Source organism: Macrobrachium nipponense, chromosome 5 (genome assembly GCF_015104395.2).
Source record: "Macrobrachium nipponense isolate FS-2020 chromosome 5, ASM1510439v2, whole genome shotgun sequence".
In the NCBI taxonomy this organism is placed as follows: domain Eukaryota; kingdom Metazoa; phylum Arthropoda; class Malacostraca; order Decapoda; family Palaemonidae; genus Macrobrachium; species Macrobrachium nipponense.
Window position 1 is genome coordinate 81,767,684 of NC_061107.1, and position 10,099 is coordinate 81,777,782.

The following is a 10,099-nucleotide window of genomic DNA, read 5'->3' on the forward strand; positions in this document are numbered from 1 at the left end:
CATGACAAGGTCTTTGAAACCTAGTATTTGTTGGTATGATTTTTTTCATCATCTAGGTTTTTGGGTTTTTAACTGTAAGGAGCAAGAGGAGATGGAAGGGAGTATATATAGGATATCTAAGTGGTAGAAGGAAGTTTGAGATGAATGTGAAAAGGATTTAAGTGTATGAAAATTGAACATAGAGAAAAATAGAGTTAAAGAGAAAGTAATAATGGAATGATGTAGTTGGTAGTTTGTAAATTGTCAGATTAAAATATAGTCCATACAATTCTGGTTCATAAGAGGAACTGATAGAAAATATATGTGCAGAGGTTAAGAGGATAACTGAGTAGATGGAATACAGAAAAGCACCTGAACCATGAGGAATAGCAATCAAATTACCACAAGCAACTGGGTAGCCACTTACTGATGATCTGAATAGAATGCAAACCTGATAAAGGAAAGGCTAAGATTGCAAAAGAAAAAGTATGTCTAGTATAAAGAGGCAAAGTGGATGCACTGCCATATAAAAATAACAGGAAAAAATGAGTGACCATGTTATGAAAACATGAGGTTACTACATACAATGCTGAAGCATGCTGGATATATACGGGTCATTAATGGTAATGGAGGTGCTGATAAAGCAGGCAAAGCAACAAAAGTGACGAGATTGGTGTGGTCTTGACCTGCCACCTCTGTGGCCGTTAGTTCGATTCTCAGGCATTCCACTGAGGTGTGATAGTTGTGTATTTCTGGTGATAGAAGTTCACTCTCAACGTGGTCCGGAAGTCACGTAAAGCCGTTGGTCCCATTGCTGAATAACCACTGGTTCCATGCAATGTAAGAACACTATACAAACAAACAAACTATCACTGTGATTTGATTAAGCACCATGTACATGTTCTTTTTTAAGTGATAACTCACTACGTATCTGTAAGCAAATGGCAGGTATTGTAAAATAAATCTCAAATTAAAGACTGATGAAACCAACTGTTGGATTCTGATCTTCATTCTAAAGACGAAGTGATATCCCATCTTTGGATTGAACACATTCATCTGACACATGGGTACTATTATTAAATGAACATTCCCTGAATGAAGAGAACACTTAAAAGTTAAACACACCTTAATCAGAATCAGTCCTGGAGAGTTTTTGTTAAAATCTTCAAGACAGTTTGTCTATTTATTAAAATTTTTAAGTAGTGTATAATATATATTAAACAGTATCTAAAATAGTCATCAAGAATAAATGTCTTGCACAACCATATGACATTTAAGTGTTGACTCAGTGGTCTGGTTAATATATTTCTTTGTAATAACTTCTGCAAAAGTAATGGATAAAAAAAATTACAATAATATGGTAGAGATATTGCAAAGAGAGGAAGCCTTTGCATGGGACAACTGCAGGACAAGTACTGTGCAAAGAGGAAGAAGTTGTAGAAATATTTTGGGAGGCTTAAAGTCAACATGAGTAAAAAAAAGAACCAAAGGAAAAAAATAGTAAGGGGGCAAATTATTATTAATAAGTAAATAGTCTAATCAAACCAATTAACATGCTTGCTCTACCATTGGGACCAATGATCAAGTCAGTGTTAAAATGTTCATTTTTGTACTTTAGTTAATTGTTATATGATCATAGTAAACATTGTGGAATACCTAGCTGTATGGTATGTCGGTTGGGGAGGTAGGTTGTGTGTGAACTGCAAAAGGAATTCATAAGGTCAGTGTTAAAATGTTGATATAAGGTGATATTATTAATATCTCATAGAATTTACTTTATTTAATCTCAGTTTGCCTGTCAGTAATGGTAAGTGAAGTTACCAAGGTTCACCAGGTAGGGTATGCTGCTGCTGTAGGTTGGTTTGAGACAGACTTCACAACCTTTGTGCTAAGTCTTGAGGCCAACGCATCTCCCGATCTTACCAGCATCATTTACTGTGATTGGTCTGCCAAACAATGGGCTCATTACAAGAACAGGTAATTGTACTAGGCAAGAAAGGAGAAGCATTCTGCTGCCAAAGCTGCAGGCTTATTTTCCTGGGAAACCTTTTTTGACAACTGAATCTTCAATCTCCTGTCATGGTGAAGAGCACTTGTCCCCTGGTAGTGTGCTGCTGCCTGTTGCTCAACTTGCCTGCTTGTCCGACACCTGTTCTACCTGCTCTGCTCGATGACTGGACTGCTCCCTCAACAGTTGCTGCTACCTTAACCACATGCATCTGTTATTCCTCCTTATACAGTGCAACTTTCCATGTCAGATGCCTGTTGGATTCGGCCTTTGTACAGCTGTTGGAGAATATGTTTGCCTCGATGTCTCGTCATTTTCACCAAATCATGTCTTCATCATTGTAAAGTATGTCTATTGGTTTGTCCACTGCACTTGATTACTTCCTCCACTATTCCGGCTGCTGCTTTGCCTGCTCTGCTTCATCTGCTTCAGGAATCACCACTGTTGCTGCTGGGCCTCCTGCTTATGCAGTGACAATGGGTTTGAACATTTTAGGCCCTTTGGTGTTGTTGACTACTTACATATTCAACATTGCATCTTGTTGCTGACACTTGCTCTTTCACTCATTCTAGTATTTTTCCGTACTGACTTTACTGCTGCAGCCTCCTGACACTCCATTTAGTAGTACCCTTAAGAAGTCCTCTTTTTAATGATTGTGATCATTATAAGGACAAACTCATTTCAGCTACTCCAGGAATTCGTCTAATAGCTTCATCCCAGGCCATTCTGTAACACAGTCACTGCTCTGACGAGATCAAACAATGATTTAGGTCAAACTGTATTGATGGTTGTCTTTGATTGCTTTATATGGAAGGTGTATACCCATAGCCAGCAGCATCAGTTAAAGTTTGTGCCATGGTATAGTTTTTTGGAGCTCCATACCTGCCTTCATTGTATGTTTTCTTCTGGTGATACATTTACCATCACCTGTATTATCCATGGTTCCTGGGAACTCGGACAGAAGGCCAGGAATCTCTCACTCAACTACTCACAGGGTAATTTTATTTTTGGCCATCCCATTTGCTCAAAAAAAAAAAATTGTTTTATCCTCACGTGACCTCAGGTGCATAAGTTTTCTAAGGAAGCAACCAAGAGGCAAATTATGGACTGGGTTTGTTAGGTGGTAAAACTTTATAGGCTGCATCATCCCTGTAAGGAAGGGTTTGCAACTGAACTGAAGTCTAATGACACTTCTCTGGACTGTAAGACATAAGAGCCTACTCTGTCCACTGCCAAATATTTTATATGTCAGGCTCAAGCAGATAGCAGATGTACATCAAAGGGTTGATCATCCAGTGGTTGTCTTCACAACATCAAGTCCTTCGATAATCATACTGCCTTCTGCTATGACAGACAATATTGAGAGTGCTGTGGGAGTTTTTATCCAGCAGCAGCTGGTAGGAATAAGTTTTAGGCACCAGCAGATTTTTCTGGGCTGGTAAGACAGTCTTTGCTGGTGTTGCTATGGCCAGAACATTTGCTTTGCTCCCTGCCATGCTTTCATCCTCTGTATAGTGATAATAGTATACGTAATTGAAAAGCGCCTTAACCTTGGAACGTTGTAAGCCGAACCCGTCGTAACCCGGGGACTACCTAGTCTACATCTTAGTGGTTAATGACCCAGTTCTTAAACGTTCTCACAGCACTCTTCCTCTTTTGCTGCAAGATGGATTTGCTCTCTTCTGTACCGGTCCTCCCTCTTCTTTCAATTGATTTATAATGCATCTATGAGGTTTTCCTTCAGCTACACCTTTCAAATTTGTAATACACTACTGTCAATTTCCGTTTCTGCATTAAATGTAATACACTTCTGTTAATTTCCGTTTCTGCATTGAATGAACTCATAGGTCCCAGCATTTGGCTGTTAGCCAAAATTCTATATTTTATTATATTCATTCGTTGTTCTATAAGGTCAAGTAAAGAGTTCCCATATATGGTGGAAATGGACAATAACTTTTTTCGTCACGCTAGTCACCATTTCCTGGCTTTCTCTTCTCTTGTTTTCTTCAGACTTCATGCTAGAAAAGAACATTAATTGTCTTTCCTATCGACCTACTTTCTTCTTTATCTTCCCGCCACTGGCCAGTGGCATAAGCCTGAATCAACCTACTAACTTGGAAAAAAAAAATAAAAGTTCAAGCTCACTAGCAACTGTTCAAAATCTCTGGCTTTGACAAAGATTTGTGAGCTGATTGCTACTTAGTGATTAGAGTACTTAAATGCAGTTCTATTTGTTTTTATTTAGTTTTTAGTTTAATGTCTCTGATCTTAAAAACTAATGAGGCTAGAGGGCTGCAAATTTGTATGTTGATCATCCACCATCCAATCATCAAACACAACAAATTGCAGCTCTCTAGCCTCAGTAGTTTTTATTTCATTTAAGGTTGAAATTTGCCATGATCATGCATCTGGCCCTGCTTTAGGTACCAACAACACAGGCCACCACCTGGCCGTGGCTGAAAGTTTTATGGGCTGTGGCTGAGAGTTTAATGGGCCATGGCATAGAGTTTCATTCAGCGTTATGTATATGCTGTACAAAGAACTCTATTTCTTCATCGCCTTTTTACTTCTTTTTGGAGAGAACTATATCCAATAATCGAGAGAAGATAAAGAGCTCATTATGTTTGCTTTATTTCTTTTGAATGTGGCCAGTGCACATAAAAAATATTTCGCCAAAAGCAAAAACAATTAAGGTTAACATTTCAGTGAGGATATGTCTTATTTCAGCTCTAGTAAGATTCCTAATTTCACACACACATTTATATGTTTGTATGTCAAATATTAATGCATGAATTTTGTTTAATATCCAGTTTATTATACCTTGGGAATATCGTACACCCATGAGGAATTATAATTGATAAGTGATTGGTTACCAACAGTGGCGTCATTTCAGATTTTTCTTGGGGTGGCCAAAGGTTTAGAACTTATGATATGGGTGGTGTGGCGAGCTGAGCAAGCCCTACCGACTGGGACTAGGCGGGAACGCTGAAACCCCCCGGCCACCGAGAAATTGTAAATTTGCGTGGATTTTAGAGATTTTGGAGCCTTGTAATAGCTGTGTTGAGTTCATTGGAGTAAATTTTACTGTTATTATTATATTACAAAGGCAAGGGGGGTCAAGCCAATTCTTGGGGGGGCTGGCCCATCAGCATCCTGCCAAGTTAACGGTCCCCACTAATGATGTCCCTTGTCAACAGTGTAATTCGAACTGCTTCGGGGCTTAGAAACAGCAATGCACAGTTACTGACGACTATCATATATATAATATATTGTGTGTATGAATATGAGTTCATTTTCATATTAGAAATGCAGATATGTGAAGGTCTGTTTGTTAGCCAAATGGTTTGATCGGGAGGACCTGAACCAGCTGTTAAACTCAGTTGGGTCTTCCTCTACTTAACTACCCGGGAAGGCTGTCAACCAATCGGGAACCAGAGCTGGACGTATGGCAAAGCTTTTATATCATATTTTTAGCTCAAAAAGTCTACACATTGCTTGGTGTCCGTAATACCGTTCAAGAGACTAGCTACTGAGCACAGGAACTTTAAAGTTGCATGGAAATAAAAGTGGATATAATGAGATTTATGATATAATTCATAAAATCATTACAAAATGGCAACAGAATCCGCATGCTCGGCTAGTGACAGAAAAGCACGTTGTCGACAATTGTCATTTCGATTAAGGTACTCGTGGTTGGTGTTTGTGTTCCGTGAATTTTCTTAACGTTTTTACGTGATTTTTCATTACGCACACAGTTTATGGTGAAAAGTCCATGTTACGCATGAAGGAGAGTCCCGGGAAGTGAAAAAGTTAAATTTACACAGCGAGACTGTTCTTGGGCTTCCTTGTTGGAGAACTTACTCTTCCTTCAGATGGTGAGTGTTCCTGTGTAAACACTGTATTGCCTTAGTTTATTACTTGTACTACAGTATCTTCGTGATTTGAATATTATGTACATTTAAAATGAAGTGCGATGCTGTAGTTTATAACTGTTGACGTTTTAAAACTTACACCGACGCACGTCGCAGTGTCAAAAGTAGGTATTACCAATTGGGCAGTTTGTCTACAATTGGCAATTATCGTGCTATCGGTGAGGTATATTACAGTGTCATTTACCATGTTGCGACGTCATAAATCGTAACTAATGTATTCATAATCGGCAATGTAAATGGAGGTTGACGATGCTAGTTCCAGGCTAGGGACGTTACGTACTGCTCGCAAGCTTGACGCAAGGTGTGCAATGGTCATGGTAATGGCGGTACAATCTGACCACGGGCTGAACGACGTCAAATATCTGGACATAGCCAACATTTGCATTCATCCGGCAGAGATAATATGCGCCCCGTTGTTTTCGTCCAGGTTTTCCATGCACATTGCAATGGGTGAACTGGAGATGTAAAGAAATTTTAGCCTATTGTGTAAAAAGGTTAACTAGTCCCATAAACGTGAAATCCACTCTAGCGCTATCTTGAAATGCGCTGAAATCACTGGCTTATTCAACTCAATTGCATCTTATATGTACACTCACCAACGTAGGTTTTAGGTAGATTTGGCATTGGGCTACGCATAGCATAACTAGGTATTATAGCATCGCTTGGCGGCCTTTTGGCTGAAATCAAAGAGTAGTATCATAACTATTATAGCTCTCGATTGGTTGAAATCAATGTTTTCCGTATCGTAGGGATACTGTGATCAAGATGCAAACTGTTTATACCACAATACATGTGAATGGTTATATGTACAAAGAACATGAACACCTTATAAAGATCTTAAACGTGCCTATTGATATCGATAATAATAATATAAAATTGCAAGCTCACGAATGACGAGCTTTTAACAAACTACTCGGGCCATAAGCAAACGATACCGTAGGGGGTAGTTCCGTCAGTGGACCTCATGCGGTGCACTGTAGGCATTACTTAAGGTGTTCTTTGCAGCATCCTTCTGCCCCCAGCTGCAAGCACTTTCGTTCCTTTGGTATTTCTACAGGAGCAGTCCGCACGGACTGCAAGGAACGTAACCGCGGATACGACATCCACTAGTGATTGGGGCGTTCAATGTATTTCGCCGAGTTTAGTACTGGCCCCTGGGGGTTTAATTACAGTCGTCCGAATAAATATTACTTAAAATTCTTGTTCAGTAGGTAAAACTTTATAGAAAAACCGCAACTGCCATAGTCTCGGCCGCCGGGGATAAGTACCCTAGATGTACCGTTCCTTTTACTGTACCTCCTTTCACATACTCTTTCTTCATCTTACTTTCTACCGTCTCCTAACACTTGATTCATTGTGCAACTGCGAGGTTTTCCTACTGTTTCACCTTTCAAACCTTTTACTGTCAATTTCCATTTCAGCGCTGAAAGGCCTCAGGTCAAAGTGCTTGGGTTTTGGCCTAAATTTTATATTCAATAAAGTTCAGTAAGCAAACGAACGGTGGGTTTTAAACAGTCTAATGATTTAATTCCTAACCGTGCTTAAATAAATAGACATTGTGTATACGAGTGCGAATAAAAGGCATTTTAATTATTTATTACATGTAAATCACATGAGTTGGGTGATATTCGCAATAGCGTGAAATATTGCCCAGGGTTAGGTGAAAGAACAACCATAGGCAGAATAGCGGGAAAGCGCAGTTCATACGAAGTACATGACAGTGGTATAGTGGTTTTCTTTTCAGAATACTTTGCATATTTATATTTTATATTTGCATATTTTTTGCCATTCAGTGGGTGGGCATTCCCGCGACTATTTAGCTAAATAATTTATCGAACAAAAGTTTGAAATCCCAATCCTGTCATCCTTGTGTGACATAACGTATGTACGGCATAAAGGGTAGCGTAGACTTACCGCTTTTATCGTAAGATATTTGGAATGATAATTAATAGAATGGATAAATAAAAGATACGATACAATAATTTTGACTAATATGAAGTGACAGTGGGCTTAAAAGCAGGACAGTTAAATATAATATCTGGTAAATAGACCTACCTACGCTTGTTAATCTTTCAATATATTTTTCCAGCCTACGAAAGTGGGTATAACCATGGTAACATAATAGTTATTTCTATTCATTCAGTGAAGTTATGTATATTATATAATAAAGTTTGAATGATAGGGAAATCTTGTGGTGAACAGTTTGTGGGCAAAGGTCAAAGTGTTGCCTGAGCTGCTCGTGTACCTGTGAGAAAAAAACAATTATTAAAAGCTCCATTGTTCGTTTGTGGTTGATTAAGTAGAATTTGATACTTTCTTGTCTTTCGTGTGCTTATGTCGGTATATTATTGAGACAAGTTGGCATGCTTATGATTCATGTAAGGTGTAAGGATTCTTTGTATATGTAAACATTCAAATAATGTTGTTATAGAAATAATTTAATAGTTATCACAGCAAGACAACGCGGAAACGTTGATTGTCCTGACGCACATTGCCACATCATCACCGTGGGTGGACAGTTGAAATGAAACCGAATAGAAGATGACAATCGTCTTTTTATTACTATCAAATGTATCAGTAATGACCTCTTGGTGTATTGTGTAATACATACGTTGTTGGTGGTCAATATTACTTGTGAATAGAAGGGAAACATTCAAATTAGTGGTGCAGAGAGAATGTAAAAGGGTATCATCGGTTTTACTTTTGTATATTATCATTATTAGTGTTGTTCCTCGGGTTTACTTTCGTATATTATCATTATTAGTGTTATTAGAACCAGAATTTACTATGCTATATATTTGGTTTTCTTAGTTCAGGGGAAGAATGCATCTAGGGCAGCGAGCAAATGCCCGGTGAGCCCGGCCTTTTAATCGGCTCGTTTTGACAGTTATGAAGAGGGTTATTGCGGTGAATTAACAAGTTGCAAAACTTGAACAACACTTCTTCGAAAAATAGAAGTCATGTCAGATCAACATCCTAATGATTATATAACTTGGTTTTGTAAACAGTAGTTAACAGAACACAGTAAATGCCCCATCGAATTACATAATTGGCATTATCTATAACAGTAAACTGGTTTTAGCTGTTCCACATTCACTTAATATTCTGTCAAGGAGAAACTAAAATTTGACGCATTTCTGTGCAGTGACATTAAAAAATTAGCCTAGTATATTTCATAGTTGCTTGGTTTCTCTTTTGAAATTTACACCTACGGAGTGCGGTGTTCATTAATTCTTGAATTATGTTGAAAGTCACAGCGGAAGTTCAAACCATTTTATGCGAATCAACGCAAGAAAAATTGTTAACTCAAAAATTAAATATAGAAATCAGTTTGATAATATTGCAATGTGGACATGAGTGACACTGAAACTATATTGGAACAGTTTTGTACAGATATGTAGAAACTTTTAAGATGAATAAATGAGTCAGATGACAGGAGAAATAGTGCCAGAAGAAAAATAACTGCTGTTCCATATCTAGAGGAATTAATAATGAAAGGAGAGATGGAGATGGCTTGGAGATTTCTTCGCCCAATCAATGTGAACCTAGTATTACATGGCAGTCAACGGGCTACTGTGGTGTGGTGTGGTCTAGACCGTGGGTGTGAGCTCCAGGATAGGAAGATCTGTATCTATTCGGGTGAAATCATACGCACACGTACGGCCAGCAACCAACCCCTCTCACAACGCGCGCACAGCACTATATATATATCATATAATTATATATATATATATATATCTATATATAATATATATATATATATTTGTGTGTGTGTGTGTGTGTGGAGACTGTAACAACGTATCATGTAAAACCTTTAATATAGAGAATATCTTGTTTCACATCTACATGTGTTCAGACAGACACGGGCTTATACATAATTTATGTAACGTGTATACGCACAAACGTGGGCTTGCATAATATGTATTTATATTCCCAATGGTATGCTTTCTCCCCTTAATTGGAGGTGTCGCTACTCAGTTTTTCCTATTTATTTATTTATTTATTTTTTCGCAACCAAACGTTGGTAGTAATTTAAATTTAGTGTTTTTCGATTACCTTTGTAGCGACACCTTCAACTAAGGGGGGAAAGACGTATGTTAATTAAGAGAGAAACATACCTTAGAGTATATAAATGCATATGTAATCTCGTATGTGTTTATGTTTCATAATGTCAATGCAC